The sequence below is a fragment of the Balaenoptera physalus genome (assembly GCF_965194825.1).
Source record: "Balaenoptera physalus genome assembly, chromosome: 9".
NCBI classification, from domain to species: domain Eukaryota; kingdom Metazoa; phylum Chordata; class Mammalia; order Artiodactyla; family Balaenopteridae; genus Balaenoptera; species Balaenoptera physalus.
This window is the reverse complement of record NC_138888.1, coordinates 24,579,854-24,595,171: the sequence shown is the minus strand read 5'-3', so window position 1 is coordinate 24,595,171 and position 15,318 is coordinate 24,579,854. Positions and strand designations below refer to the sequence as shown.

The 15,318-nt window shown below is 37.3% G+C and overlaps 1 long non-coding RNA gene across 12 annotated transcripts in view; it reads left to right on the top strand.

Annotated features, from left to right (window-relative positions):
- Positions 1-15,318, top strand: part of LOC309666940 — a 302,552-nt gene that overhangs the window by 46,961 nt on the left and 240,273 nt on the right. For 9 of the 12 annotated variants that reach the window (XR_014267380.1, XR_014267384.1, XR_014267385.1 and 6 more), the window contains exon 1: positions 1-15,318. This exon is cut by the window's left edge and continues 25,121 nt beyond it. The exons of the other annotated variants lie outside the window; for them this stretch is intronic. This is a non-coding gene — a long non-coding RNA (uncharacterized lncRNA). 12 annotated transcript variants of the gene reach the window in all.

The following is a 15,318-nucleotide window of genomic DNA, read 5'->3' as shown; positions in this document are numbered from 1 at the left end:
TGTAATAAAAATAATTATAATAATTGTGGGTTTAAGTAAAATCCCAGGATAATATAAATTGTTAAAAAAAAACCCTAAATAACAAAATCTGTAACAATGACAACAAAATCAACCAAAAATCCCTCTTCCCAAACTATCTAAATGTGTTTTGATGTCTGAATAAAGAATGTGGTATTATTTCCCAACAAAGCCAAATTTGCCCTTGTGTGTCTTACAGGGGATGAATATTATTTGGAGGTGAGACTTTGATCACCATTTCTGTTTCTAGGACATGCTTTTACATTGGCAGTAACTGAAATTTATCCAAATAGACTTTCCCAAGTGTTCTAAATTTATCTCACTCAATTTCTTTGGTTTAGAAACTAGTTTGGAAATCTCACAAGGCCAACTTGTCTTCAGTAATTTCTAGTGCTTCTTGTTTGGGGCAGGCTAGAAAAAGCTCTGAGAAGCTGCTAAATTTGATGCTTGGCAGAAACCATAACACACAGAGAGAAATACATGAAGTGTAAAACCTAAAATATCAAAACTCTTTGACATTTCAAACTAATTTCAAATGTACAGAGATTATAAAATTATAACATCTGCATAAATCAGCTGTGTAGACAAACTATATTAGTGAAAGCAAAAAAGGAAATCTTAGTGAAATAGTAGATTTCTTTTAATATATACCAATCATTTTATAAATCTAATGTTTGCATATGAATGGAGTGATTTAGCCCAAGGGAAAAAAAGTCTATATATTTTTTCCTACTGATTAAAAACAGTGTTAGAATTTGCCAAAATTGAACATTTAATGTACAGACCAATAAGAAACACTGTTTTGTGATAAGAGATAGAATTGTTCCTGGAAGATCTGAGCTTAAGTCCTGGCCTCACACATGTTTACTGTAAAACTTGGGGGCAATTTACTCAAGTAGTCTGCATCTTAATTGCTTCATCTGTAAGATGGAAATCACAGTATCCACCACCCTGAATTGTTCTGAAGATCAAAATGAGACAGTGTTCATGAAAGCACGAAAGCACTGTGAAAACTCTAAAGCCCTCTATAAATATGAGGTTTTACTTTAATTTTTTCTTAATTGCTATTTACAATAAGAGTTCCTAGGATTAACTGAGAAGGAGGTTCTCACGAAGTTTAAGAAAAATTTTATTTTTAAATTTGGCAAAGGGAAATTGTTAAGTAGATTAGGATGTTGTGTATGACTGTCTCTTAGGTGTAGACGTTTAGGCAGCTGTTAATGAATTGTAATTGTCCCCCGCGTCCCCTACCCCATTTCTCCTTCTCCTAGTCAGTCACCAAAGTAATGCAGTTTTATTAGTCAAGTGTTCCTTTCAAGTGAGAGGAAAGGGGGCAGTGAAAAATGAATTTTCATCAATAACATGGCCCTTTCCATGGATCTAAGTACCAAAATGACATGTGAATATGTAAGAAAATGGCTGAATTCTGGGATATATTTAGACATTCTACTCCCCGCCCCCATAACAAAGTGATGCCACTGTGAATAGAGAGAGTTTGGCAGAGATGATGCAATAAGAAAATGACTGTTCGGCGTTTGGGGAAATTCCAGGCAAACTGGATATTAAGGGAAAACCCATAAATAGGTATTTGAATCCAGGCCCATTGCTGGTCCTTAGGCTCCCAAGCCAAGTTCCTTGGAAGGATAAAGTCCTCTGATATGCAGATGTCCTTTCAGAGGCAATGTGTGTATGGCCCAGAGATTTTGACCAAGGTTCTGCCGCATTTGGCTCCGGAGCTCAAGTTACTACTAGTAATAGGCTTTTATTCAAATATCTGTCTGTGAGTAATTGTAGTCAATGGAAATTGCTAGTGAGTAACAGGGAGATGGATTTCGCATTGCATTTTGAAGAATGGAACAACTGCTTAGTATTTATTCTGCCTATGAATCTGCACTTCAAATATTTGTTAGTCATCCAGATAACTTCTCCTTGGTAAATATATTTACAAAACCAACTTTTTTGGTTGTTGTTAATTTTTTGTCTTCCAACATTTTTGACCAGTCTTTTTAAGGTATTTATGTCAGGATTGAATTTTCCATGCAGATATGAATTAAATGTTATCTTCTTTCACCTGTGAATGCAAGATTTCCCCTCTGTATTTTTTAAGATAAAAGTATTTTCTAATTGTTAAAAATTCTAGCTATACAAGAGCTAATGGAGCAGCTGTTGTTTAATGGGTATACAGTTTCAATTTTCCAAGATGAAAAGAGTTCTGGAGATTGGTCGAACAACAGTGTTAATGTGGTTAACACCACTCAACCATATACTTGCAAATGGTTAAGAGGGTAAAATTTTTGCTGGGTGTATTTTATCAAAATTAAAAATTAAAAAAAATTTTTTTTAAGTTTATGGAGTAAAAATGAAAGTCTCCCCTTTATGCACGTCTCAATCCTACTTTCCTCCCCAAGTGTGGCTGTGGAGCCAGGTCAGCCCTGTAACCTTGAATGCAGTTACAGACTTTGGGAGACAGGCAGCCCCCTTCCTGATCAAAACAAAACTTCTTCACAAAGAATCCCATTACTAATAGTGGTTAACGGCTCCGTTTTTTTAATGGCGTAATCTTACGAGTTATTGCAAAATGAATACATTTTCATATTCACATTACTTTGGTTTCTGATTCATTTTTCTTAAATGGAGACTTTTAAGATCATGAGAAAGACAAAACTCGAGATAACATCACGGGGGTTTTCCCCTTCTGTGACAGCTCACTCAGGGACTTATGGACAACCGTTAAAGAGGAGAAAACTTATTTTAGCTTGTCACCTAATCAGTGCATATTTTCTTTAATATAGTGGCCTCATCCTTATATACCTGTTTGTTCCACGTTATTGACAAAATACTAGCAAGTCGGGTGCTCGTCTGCTTGCCTGGGGTGGATCTGCCTGAGTAGCTGTTGCACGTCCTGTTCCTTGTTCTCTGAGTCATGCCTTCCCCAGCTGTATGTTTTTGCCAAGACGGTGCACAAACAAGTTGTTCATTGTTTAATCTGTCAGTGGAGCCAGGACTTGAAGTTTCTACAAGCTTCAGGTATTATTCAACTCTACTCCCAACTCTACTCTCTCTTTCTCACCCTTTCGTTTTAAGTGTTTTTGACCTCAGAGAAAACGTCTTTCACATACTTTTCAAAAAGGAAAAATCTCTGTGTGTAAATTTCCCCTTAGAATAATGTATGCATTTTCAGGTCTCTTCATTCATTGCTAGAGCTAATAAATATTAATTGGGCGCTTCAGTCCATACCTGCTTCACAGCAGTGTGCTCATTAGATGCTTGGTGTGAGTGAGAAGTGTGATGTGGCTTCAAGGGATGTCATTTGAATTTCGAGGGAGTATTAAAGAGCTGCCTGGGGAGAGAAGAGGCAGGAAGGAAGGGTCACGCTGCTCCTTATGGCCAGCCTATACCTGCAGCCTGGTCATCTCTTCTGGTGGCATCACCTTGATTTCCGAGTGGGGGCTTGGATTTCCAGCAGCTGAATGAGAAAACCTGAAACACATCTTCATTAATTTAATCATATATTGAACGCCTAATCTGTGTCTTCTCTAGGCCATGGGGATTATAACGGTGAGAAGAAAACAGCTAAAGTCCTGATGTTTATGGAACTTACATTCTGGTTGGGGTGACAGACCATGAATAATCAGACAAATCAATAGGAAACTATTACATAGTGATAAGTGCTAGGAAGAGAAATAAGTAGAGTTAGGGGATTGAGAGTGATCGGGGTGCTGGTCTTGAGAGAGTGTTCAGGGATCATTCTGAGGAGGAGACACTGAGTAGACACCTGAATGGAGTGAGGGAATAAGCTGTGGAATATCTGGGGGCAGGGTATTCCAGGCAAGGGGAATAGTGAGTGAAAAAGTCATGAGATGGTGCTATAGGCTGAATGTTTGTGTCTCCCAAAATGGATGTATTGAAACCTAATCCCCAGTGTGATGGCATTTGGAGGTAGGGCCTTTGGAAGACAATTAGGAAATGAGGGTGGAGCACTTATGATTGGGATTACTGTTCTTATAAAAGAGACCGCAGAGGGTTCCCTTGCCCTTTCTGCCATGTGAGGACACAGTGAGAAGTTGCTGTCTGTGAGCCAGGAAGTGGGTTCTCACCAGACACCAAATCTGTCTATGCCTTGATCTTGGACTTACTAGCCTCCAGGACTGTGGGAAATACATTTTTATTGTTTATAAGCTACCCAATCTATGCTTTTTTGTTATAGCAGCCCAAACAGACTAAGACAGGTGGGGACATGAGAGCAAGAAAACTTTGAGGCTAAAGTGGAGTGAGAAATAAATAGTGGTAGGAAGTAAGATCGGAGAGAGAGCCTTGTGGGCCCTGATATGGGCATTGCTTTTGTTCTAAGAGTGATGGGAAACTGTTGGAAAGTTTTGAGCAGGGAAAAATTGGTCTATTTCTTAAGATCACTCTAGCTGCTTTGCAGAGAATGTATGGTAGGAGGGTGAAACCTGAAGATACCCCATAGATGTTCAACTAGTAAAAGAAGGTGATGAGCAGGGAAGGGGCATTGCAGTTGCTTCCAATTTTTAAATAATTTTTATGAGTAGAAAGAATTTTTCTTTTATATATCCTCAAGTAAAATATGCTGAAGTTATTAAAAAAAGGAGAGAGAAAAATTTCAGTTCAGTGCAGGGAAGGACCTACATGACGCTTACTTTTTCTCTGATTACAGAAGTAACAATTTTTTGACTTTTTCTCTGATTACAGAAGTAACAATTTTTTGAGAAAGTCTGTAAGAAGAGAGTAAAGTACAAATAAAATGTACTACTCATAATGCCACTGCTCAGAAATAACTACTAACAATTCTGTAAGTTTCCAGACTGCTTTCTGTGCATACAAATAAAAATTGTTTTAAAAAATTATTTTTTATTATGTAGATATTACACTTCTCTGTAATATAACTTTTTCATTTACCAATATACCATGAATATTTCTTCATCTCATGAAATATTATTGATATATAAAATGATTTCACTGTACTCATATACATGAACGATCATTTATTACAACAATTTTGTACAGTTGAGCAGTCAGGTGGTGTTCGGTTTTATTTCTTTTTTATTATTATAAATAACACTGCAAAGAGCAGCCTGGAATTTGCATCATTGTGTAAATCTCTGGTAATTTCCTTTCAATAGATTTTTAAGATTACCTGGTTGAAATATATGCATATTTTAAAGGCTCATGATTTATATTGCTAAAGTTTGCACTAATCCACACTTCTACCAATTAACATGTTCCGTTTCTTCCCAGACTCTAGTTTGAGGAAGCTAAACATGGAACAAGCTCCATTAGAAGGAAGAGAGTTCCATGTCCCTGGAGGCATTTTAGTAGGTGCTGGAATGTCATTTGGATGGGATATTATCCAGAGAAATTTAGTTGAGTATTTGAAGTGTCAGTGGAGTTTTAGGATTCCTTTCCAATTTAAGAATGGGAGCAGAGGGAAGGAAAGAGGGAGGGATGTTGAATAATTCTGTTGCCTGTGCTCTGCTCTATATATAGATGAATTAGTTGGTTTTGGTGATAATTCACATAAAGCAATAAAAAAAAAAAAAACCACAGTAAAAACAACAGTGCAGGTATTTGTAAGCAATTTTCTACAACTTGCTGAAGATTGAAATTAGCAAGCCCAAGTAGGATAACAGAGGTTGGAGATGTGCTTTAGTTAATAAACATGCAATTTAAAATAAAATTTATATAGTTTAAGAAAAGTGAACTATTAGTTGTTCTTAGACTTTCCCTTGTGCAAAGCATAGCAACACATAACCCAAATATTGCCATCTCTATTGTTTATTTAGCAGTTTATGCATTAATTAAAAATATTATCCAACACTAAGTAGTCTGATGGGCTCTGGGGGTGCAACACCAAATAGAACACGATCTCTGCCTTCCATGGACTTATCGCTTACAGGGGAAGACAGGCGAGCAATTCAATAATTTCAGTGTGATGAGCATTAGGATCAATATTCCATAGCATACACGGCACTCTATGGCAAACAGTGGAGAGGTATCACCACACAAAGGTACATGGGGAAAAGCATACATAGCTTCAGGAAGAAAAGCACTGGACTGAGATTTAGGTTTGTGTTCTTTCTTGGGCACTGTCTGGCTGGATGAGGTTAGGTAACTCATTTAACCACATCTAAAATATTTGGGAAAAGTAATATTTACCTAATACGGTTTTTGTAAAAATGAAATAGAACAGCATGTGAGATCAACCAGCACAGTGAGAGGCGTGCACAGTGAGTAAATGTTAGTGAATCACTGGATATATGCACAGTTTGATAGAATACATCTTCCCAAGTAATTTTATGAACAGCCCACCAGAAAAGCACAGAGTGAGACAGTATTTATTGAAACTGGAAATAGATTTTTTTGCTACATCCAATGCATTTTCCCCAAGTAGTATATCTTACATAAATCTGAGATCAAAATTATGTATTACATATGAATTTTCATGAAGTTAGGATACAAACTAAGATGTATCACAATTGGACAAAACTCAGGAAGTCAGATGAAAGTTTTCTATTCATAGTACACACTGGCAGGAGGAATTTTTCTTTGCTAATTATCTCATGTCCTGAGGAGCACAGAGATGATTGCTTTGTGCCTAATGATTAGGAAGGTCAAGTTAAATTCACAGATAAATAGAGGCGAGCATTCAGTGTGCCAAAATACCTCTTCAAAGAAGAACAAAAGTGCTGTCAAGCAGCGAATACTTAATAGAAGTGATTGTAGGGTACGTATGAGGGGGAGGCGGGATTCAGGATGTCAGCCTCTCCGGAGATGATCCTCTGTCCCATTTGAGATTGATTTCTTCCACGTGACACCAAGTCTGCTGAAGAGAGGAAGTTGGTGCCATCTCCCAGGCTGTGCAACGTGTACTGCTGACACAACAGTGAACAAGATTGCCAAGTTCTGGGCTGCACAGAACATGGAGTCTAGCAGGAAATACATCTATTTAAAACTAAGCCAAGAGCTGACACCTATGGAAGTGGAAGTCTAGGAAACTATGCAGTTCTATGCACATGAACTCAGCCTGAGGTACCTGGCCCAGAGTGCTTTCAGAACATGGTGTGACTTCTGAGGAGCATGCTTTTTGTAAATTTGTGGTCAGAAATTATTTTAGTCTTCAAACGAGCAGTGATGTAGCAGTTAGCAGAATCCCAGAAGCCTTTGTGGTGTTCTGTATGTAGATGATCTGAGCTATTGGTTTTGTCCTAATGACAATTCAGCCTTAGATTCCCCCAAATAAATACAACCAACTAACAAAGGGAAAAATATTTAACTTCTCTAGTAATCAAATAGATGCAAATCTGAATAACTTTTTTAATACTATCAGATTAAAGCTTTAAGTGAATATTGAGTGCTGACAACTGTCAAAAAATGCTCTCATGGCTGATAGGAGTGAAAATTGATATAATCTTTGAAAAGCAATTTGGCAATACGTATTAAGAGCCTTAAAAACTTCATACCCTTTGATCAGTTCATTCTAATTCTACGCTGGAACCAAAGCAGTCTTTGTTAGTTATTTTGCTTTTGCCAAACAAAATTACTCCAAAGATTCCAAAAAAAAAAAAAAAAAAAAAAAAAAAAGACTGATTCTAAAGAGAATTCAAAGAATAGGGACAAAGTGAGAGAGTGGCATGGACATATATACACTACCAAACATAAAATAGATAGCTAGTGGGAAGCAACCACATAGCACAGGGAGATCAGCTCAGTGCTTTGTGACCACCTAGAGGGGTGGGATAGGGAGGGTGGGAGGGAGGGAGATGCAAGAGGGAAGAGATATGGGAACATATGTATATGTATAACTGATTCACTTTGTTATAAAGCAGAAACTAACACACACACACAATAAATAAATAAATTAATTAATTAAAAAAAAAATAGGGGAAAAGATCATTGCATACAAACATGCTCATGGCAGAATTACCTAAATGTCTAACAACAGAATGATTGATTAAAGTATGTGCATCTAATGAAATCTCCATGGGATATGGAGCTAATAAAACTGATAGTTAAAATGATGCTTTGTTATAATGTTCATATAAAAAAAAAAGCTTACTTTTGGTTTCTAATAAAAGAAGCAACTTAAAGCATTAATAACGTGCTACCATTTATTTAACAATTCAGCACATAGTGCCACGTGACATCTAGTACTGTGGGCTTTAGTTTTTAAATATGCGCTGCTAATTAATATGATTGCAACTATGTCAAACAAAATAATAAACCCAAAACTTTGCAAAATAAGAAAAGACTGGAAAGGAATGCACCATTTTATTAGCAGTGGTTGACTCTCTGTGATGGGATGTGTGATTATTTTCTTCCTTTCATTTTTCTTCATTTTCCAAATGTGCCAAAATTAGCATATATTGCTTTTAGAATGGACATACGGACATCAAGCCTGAGGAAGTTTTTTTTTTTTTTCTTTTCTTAAAAAGCAGTCCTGTTTTGTGTTCTGCTGTCTTGGGTGAAAAAAAAAGCCTGAAACATTGACTTAATAAATAGGCCTCTCACGGCTTAAAAAAGTCAGAGACTCATAGACTCAGGGTTGAGAGGTCACTAATTTCATGGCAATACCGCTTTTTTCCAGAACAAAAAGACAATTACTTATTGAGTGCCTACTATGTGTAAAACCCCCTTTGCATCACTTCCCACCTGATTCCACTGGCAAATTCCTACTCATTTGTCCTAGAGAAGAGTCAGGCATCGACTGCTTTACGTAGATTTTCTCAGCTTTCATCAGGCTTCCCCTGCCCCTGCTCCAGGTGATCTGGGCTAGGGCTCCTTCAGTTTGTCTCAGAAGAGATTATTTATTGAGAGCTTTCTGAGGGCAGGGACTGTATCCCCAGCTGCTGGCACACGGTGAACACATAGACTGTTGAATGAATAAGTGAATGAATAATTATTGAAGGTACTATTTTAGGTACTCTAGAGAGACAGAGAGTAGTATGAGAAATGGTATTTGCACTTAAAGATTTTATGAATAATTGTGATGTAAAAAGCTAATTAACGGTGCGTATTTAAAACCTAAAAAAGACAGCAGTGTATGTCAGATGGTTCAATGTGCTTGTTAAATAAAGGGTGGCCTGTGATTAATGCTTTAGGGATTGCTTCTTTTATTGGAAATCAAAAGATACTGGGAAAATAAGATATCACATGGCTCAGATGTACTTTTTCATATGATTAAATTTTGTGGTTTTATAGTTGTTTAAATCAGTAAAACAATACACTACTTAATAATCATATCTTCCACTTATACAAATATAAGAAATTAATATCAGGAAACCTTTTAACTTTTTTGTCATGACTAATCTCCCAGTTGACTTATAACTGAACAAGGGTCAGAAAATGTAATGTCTTTCTTAAAATACACATTTCTTTTTGGTGGGATTGTGTAGCTCTTAGTCATTATTAGTCATTGAGCTATTTACCACATAAGTTAGGAAGGTCGGCTCTTCAGATAGCTTACGACTGGAGAAAAGAACTCTACTCAGATTAGTAAGCAAGAGTCTCCTTTTTCAAATTGGGAATTGCATGCACTCCTGACTGGGGAGACATGAGCTTCCTCTGTGTGAGGGGGTTTATACTTTATTGCAGGGAGGAGCAAAGGGAATCCTCATGCACTTTTCTCTTCACTGAGTGGATGACTTGGCAAATTTTCTAGATTATGTCAGTTTACCTTCCTTTCTCCTTTACCACACAGGCAGGGATGCCAAGGGTATATTTTCCAACCTTTATATTGCTCTTTAATGTAAATTATATCAAAATTTTAAATTATGTTAATTTTTTTATTTATGGAAAAATGTATTCTACACTTACACATACCCTTTAGTCTATAAACATAGACCACAGCCTCTCAGAGCCCTAAACAAATGGTCGTGGAGTTCAGCTCTGTGGAATCTGTAACATGGCTTGTTACTAGGATGAATAGGGCATGACTTGGGCTGACTGTATCTGTCTATAAATATCCCTGAGTAATATAGATGTAGATATTTTTCATTATGCAAAAAAGATATTTATAACACTATTGATCAGAAATTTAGATGCTAACTCTAAGAGGAATATAAAAATTATTTCGAGGCTACCTAGAAAAATATGTCATATGGTTCAAGCAATTAGGGAGAGTTATCAACAAAGAGAAATTGTTTCTAGTAGAAAATTGTAAATAGTGAATTTTATTCAAACAAGTGAGACCCCATATTACTATAAAGTAATTATCAATTACACATACAGTTTAACATTTCATCACAGCAGTTACCTAGGGCTGGCAGTAAGCTGGGCTCCAGAGAATTGATTCACGTGGCCCACTGGGTTATGGGCTACCTGGTCCACCATCTCAGTGGCTCTTAAGGGTGATGCTGAGTTGGTGTCTCTTGTCAAAATTTGGGAAAATAGGGAGCTGTTGCAGCAAGTAGGAGTCCAGAGAGCTCAGGAGAGCACCATGATACAGCAGAAATTGTTTTTAATGGAAATTGGAAAACATCTAGAGTTGTGGGGACATTGACAAACTAGACTTCCCAGTGGAGGAAGACCAGGTTGGTGAGGAGATTGGACAATGGGCTACCTGAGGTCAAGATGAAGAAGATTCAGTGGAGTCCTTGATAGGTATTTTCCAGTCTCTGAGGAGCTGCCATATAGGAGAAGGAGTAGCCCACAAAGACAGGATTTTTTTCAAAAGACAGAACTCAGATGAGTGAATGGAAAATTTAGGGAGGCAGATTTTGATTTACTATTTATGGAACCTATGTTTTTCCATGTTACTTCAGGACACAGCATGATGTAGTGAGGAGTCAGACCTGTTTTCAAATCCTGGTTTACATCTTACCAGCCATGGATTTGAGGCATGTTACTTAGGCCCTCTGAGACTTAGTTTTCTCAACTGTAAACTAACACTAATGCCAGCTTCATAATGTTGTGACCAGCATTAAGAGTGAGAACACATAAAAAGGCCTAGTGTAGTTATCATTAATGCCCATATTTGTGCTGTTATTATCATTCAGCCTCATTAAAAAATAGGATCATGGTGGCGTTGGTAAACATTTTCCTACTTCAGTTTCCTCCTGCTCTTGAGGTTGTCTGGTCTTCTCAGATTCTTTTCAGATAGTTCTGAGAATCCTCTGGACAGTGTCCCATGTGTGGAAGAGGCTTCTCAGCTACCCCGTGGGTTCCATTATTTACTATTCACCATGTATCTCCTCTCTAGTTCTGATTCACTATGGTTATATCTACTGTTAAGGCCACTGGTTGGTTAGAAACCTAGAGCAGCTTGATGATCATATGTCCTTCTTTTCCATCCCAACTGTAGTCTGGTCCTGTTCTCTCTCAAGAAAGAATCCCAGCCCTGATATACTGCATGTAGTCAACTTTTGTCTTATCTTCACTGCAAGCTGAATTCAGTCAGTATACCTGTGATCCTAATGTTTTATACAGAGATTTGTTTTCTTTTTTTTTTTTTTCCAGTGCACTTACTGCTTCAAAGGACTCAGTCCATTGAGTCCATGGGGGCCAGAGGGAAATACGGAAGATTGACAATGTGATCTATTCAAAATGACCTCACCATCTGACACCAGCTATTACCTTTGGGTCAAATTTATGTTTCTTGAATCATTCTTCCATTGGTTAGCCCAATCCTATTATCTCCACTGGTTTGACAGACACATCTGAATCCTAGGGTTGCCATAGCTCAGGTTCTCAAGTTTAGAATCCTTCTACATCAAGAAAAATTTTTAATAATTAGAGTTAGTCTCTCAAGTGGAATGAGGTAGGTCAAGAAAAAACAACCTTCTTCCAATGGAAATATGCAAACAGAGGCTCAACCGCCATGTTGAAAACAGTTCTATAAGAAGGAAGGTTGGAAGTGTGGGCTAAGTATCCAATAAGGTCCTTCTTATCTATAATATTTTGTTGATCTCTGGGAAATTCTGCCACTATGTTAGCATCCCTGACAGGATAAGTAATCCTACTTAGGAACAGCAAGAGTGAGAAGAGGGAACAAACTCACACAAGTGCATGCACAGGCCCCTGGAACTCCTATATAATGCTTCTTTGTCAAGAATTGGTCTGATTATTTCTTTAGTTTTTTCTTGGGATTATTTAACACTCTTAAAAGATGTTCAGCAGCCTCTAGTACACCCAGTATCTTAAATATAGAAGGTACTAAATATGTAAATGAACCTGGAAGATTGCCACTTTCCATTCATCCATTGACTACTTTGCACTACAAGGTATCTTTTTAAGAGCTCATTTGCCTTGTCTTTACAAATGACAGACAATGTACCTTTTTTGTGGCTATCAGGGATTCCAGCTCTTTGCCCAGCCAAAGAAGATGCTCAGTTAATGATTGAAGTCTACCATTTCAGCCAAGAAAAGTTGTCATACTCACTGCTTGATCTAAAATGGCTCTGCTACAATCTCTGAGACTTGGGAAGGCTATTTTTAATGTATAAGAGAAAGGATTTTGAGTTCTGCAGGATTTTGAAAATTCTTTTCCTGTACCATACAGCTCAGAAGTAATATGGTTTAGATTATTAAAAAAAAATGAGCAAGAAGAAAGAAGACCCTGCATTCTAGTTCCAGTCCTACTAATTTCTAGCCATATGGTCTTGGACCAATTAATTGACTTCTTTTGAATCTCTGTTTCTTCATCTGTAAATACTATTCACATTGAGCTATAATGGTATTATTTGCTTACTGAAGGACAAAGAGATGTTTATGTACTACACTCAAAAGGTCAGACAGATGGGATTATTTTAGATTGAAAGTGCATGTGTAGGAGTCATGCCTTTTGTGAGCCACATAAATTCCCATGGGGTCTGGTAACTTGCTGTGTACCCAGCAGGAACCCAAAAAGTCTTGTGATGGTGATGAATATGGCACCATTAAATAAGGCCACATTTAACACAAAGAGAAACCTGGGAAGGAAAACAAAACAAAAACCTAGACTTCATCTCTAGGTACTTTGTGTGACTTCAGATAGGTTACATTATACCATTTTTCAGCTCTTTTATCGACTCATAAAAAGAACCAAATGCTAACAAAGGGAGGGAAAGCATATAATTGGAGCAGTACAAAGGATAACTGAGCCCATGAGGTGGAAAGTACAGTACTCTGAAATATGACATACTGAAATTCTGGCTTCCTACATCTATTCCTCTCAAAGGGATGGACTTCCCATGAAAGTAAGTATTGAACGATGCTAGTCAAGGCATTTATGGGAGTTGCTTAGAATACATAATATGTTTGAATTGGGAAGGAGCTTAGAGATATTTTAGGCTAACCTCTTAATTTTATAGTTGGGAAAAGTAAGTCTCAAAGAAGTTATGTGAATTCTTCAAAATTATATAATTTATGAGAGGGCTAGGACCAGATTCATAAGGCTGTAAGCCATTGGGGAATTCAAGTCTTTCTGTTCTGTCCTATTTTGCTTATTTTTGAGTTTAAATGACAGAAGATAATCTTATTTTCTTAACGTCTTAGTTTTAGAAGACCTTGTCAATGCCCTCTTATTTCTTGTCTATGAAAACAAAATGAATCTAAAAAGCAATTTCACAAACACACTACCAGCCAGACACTGCCTTTTGTTGGCCATTGGTAACACAACTTGCTACAAGGTACTTGCTGCCCTTGAATAGATTTCTTATCATTCCTTCACATTGTTGATGTTCAACCAGCTGCTTAGTTAGGAAAAGAAGACACATTGTGAAGATCTCTACATATACAAAAAAGAGGAGTTCAATTTGTGACTCATTCCTACAGTGACCTTGAAGTAGCATAATCCAAAGAAGTTTCCTGCAGTAGGCATTAACTGCTGTCAGTTTCTTCTCTTATGAAATAAATAAAGTCCTTCTTAGAAATAGGTATTTTCTTGGCTAATGAGCTTTTTACTCCTTGGGAGTCTTCTGTTTAAAATCTGAGACTAAACGGTAGAAGAGACTTCATAGGGAGGAGGAAATGGAAATGGCATGAGACCTACTTCCTTTTGCATCTGTGGATGGTTGTGGGAAAAGGCAATACTTGTAATAGCACAGTTCAGGAAACAGGATGTAAAAGTCAATGCCTATGTCAGGAGGGCTGCCCGTGCTTCTTGCATTGTATTGAATGCTTTTAATCCTTTTGCAAATACTTACTTGGTTGTAAGACAAGTCAAAGCAGCACTGATGATGTCTCAGCTGAGAGAGAACTTGTGGTCACTTAAAGTATAGCAAAGAGAACTGTCTCTTAAATAATAATAAAGAAAATAATTTTTCATTTAGATCTGGTCTAGGAAATACCCCCTCTTGAATCTCTTTTTTTCTTTTCAAAAAGTGAAGTGACCTGAGCAATATTAAATGAGCAAAGTGATGGCTTTCTGAGTTTAAAGCTACTGAGTTCCTACTGATCTCTGTTTATACTGAAATTTCCACATAGATTCTGTGCAAGAGAGAAAAGATTAACTGGATCCCATATGACCCAAGAAGATACAGGACAGGCAAATGAAAATTGTCTCAGGGGAGCAAATAGTCTCTCCAGCCCTGCAATTTTGCTTCTGCTCTATGGTTTGACTCTCCCAAAATCTGATTTCTAAAACAAATTAGTTCACCCCTGAGCAAGGAGTACCAACTTTACATCTGGAGATTACAAAAGTGCCCCAGTCTATGTACATCTAATGAGTGAGTGTCTAGGTTATGGAAACAGAGATACCCTCTTCCCACTGTAATGTTTGTGTTGATAGGCTCTGTTTGGAAGATTAATTTTCAATGTCATCATTCATGAATTACAGGGAATGAAAAACAAGAGGAAGGAAAGCAGAGAAGGATGTGCTAATGCTATGATGTTTTGGTGATATTTTCAAACCCTAAATTCTTATACCAGTCAGACCATGTCATGTAAATTTAAGACTGTGATAACATTGGCTTACAGAAATATTTTCACTTGTGTGACTTCACCCATCCCTGATGCCAGAGTTCAAAAGGGTGTGTAAATAAGATGGGAGGAGGGGCACACAATCCCTGACCAACAGCAACAACAGAAGTAGCTCAAAACTGTTAAATCTAAGCTGAGAATGAGCTAAGGCTTGTGCAACATTCTAATTCATACAAAAATGACATTAAAAGCGATATTCAGAGAAAGAAGGGTAATGGAGACCCAGTTATGGCACAGATAGTGTAACTTTAACAATGTCACAGAGGAGGCAGGACGACCGACTGGTTCTACTTACATCTTCTCTATTAAGGGTCTTCATACTGGAAAGGAGGGAACATCATCACCATTATGATGGAACTGAAGACCTAAATTGATAAAACGATG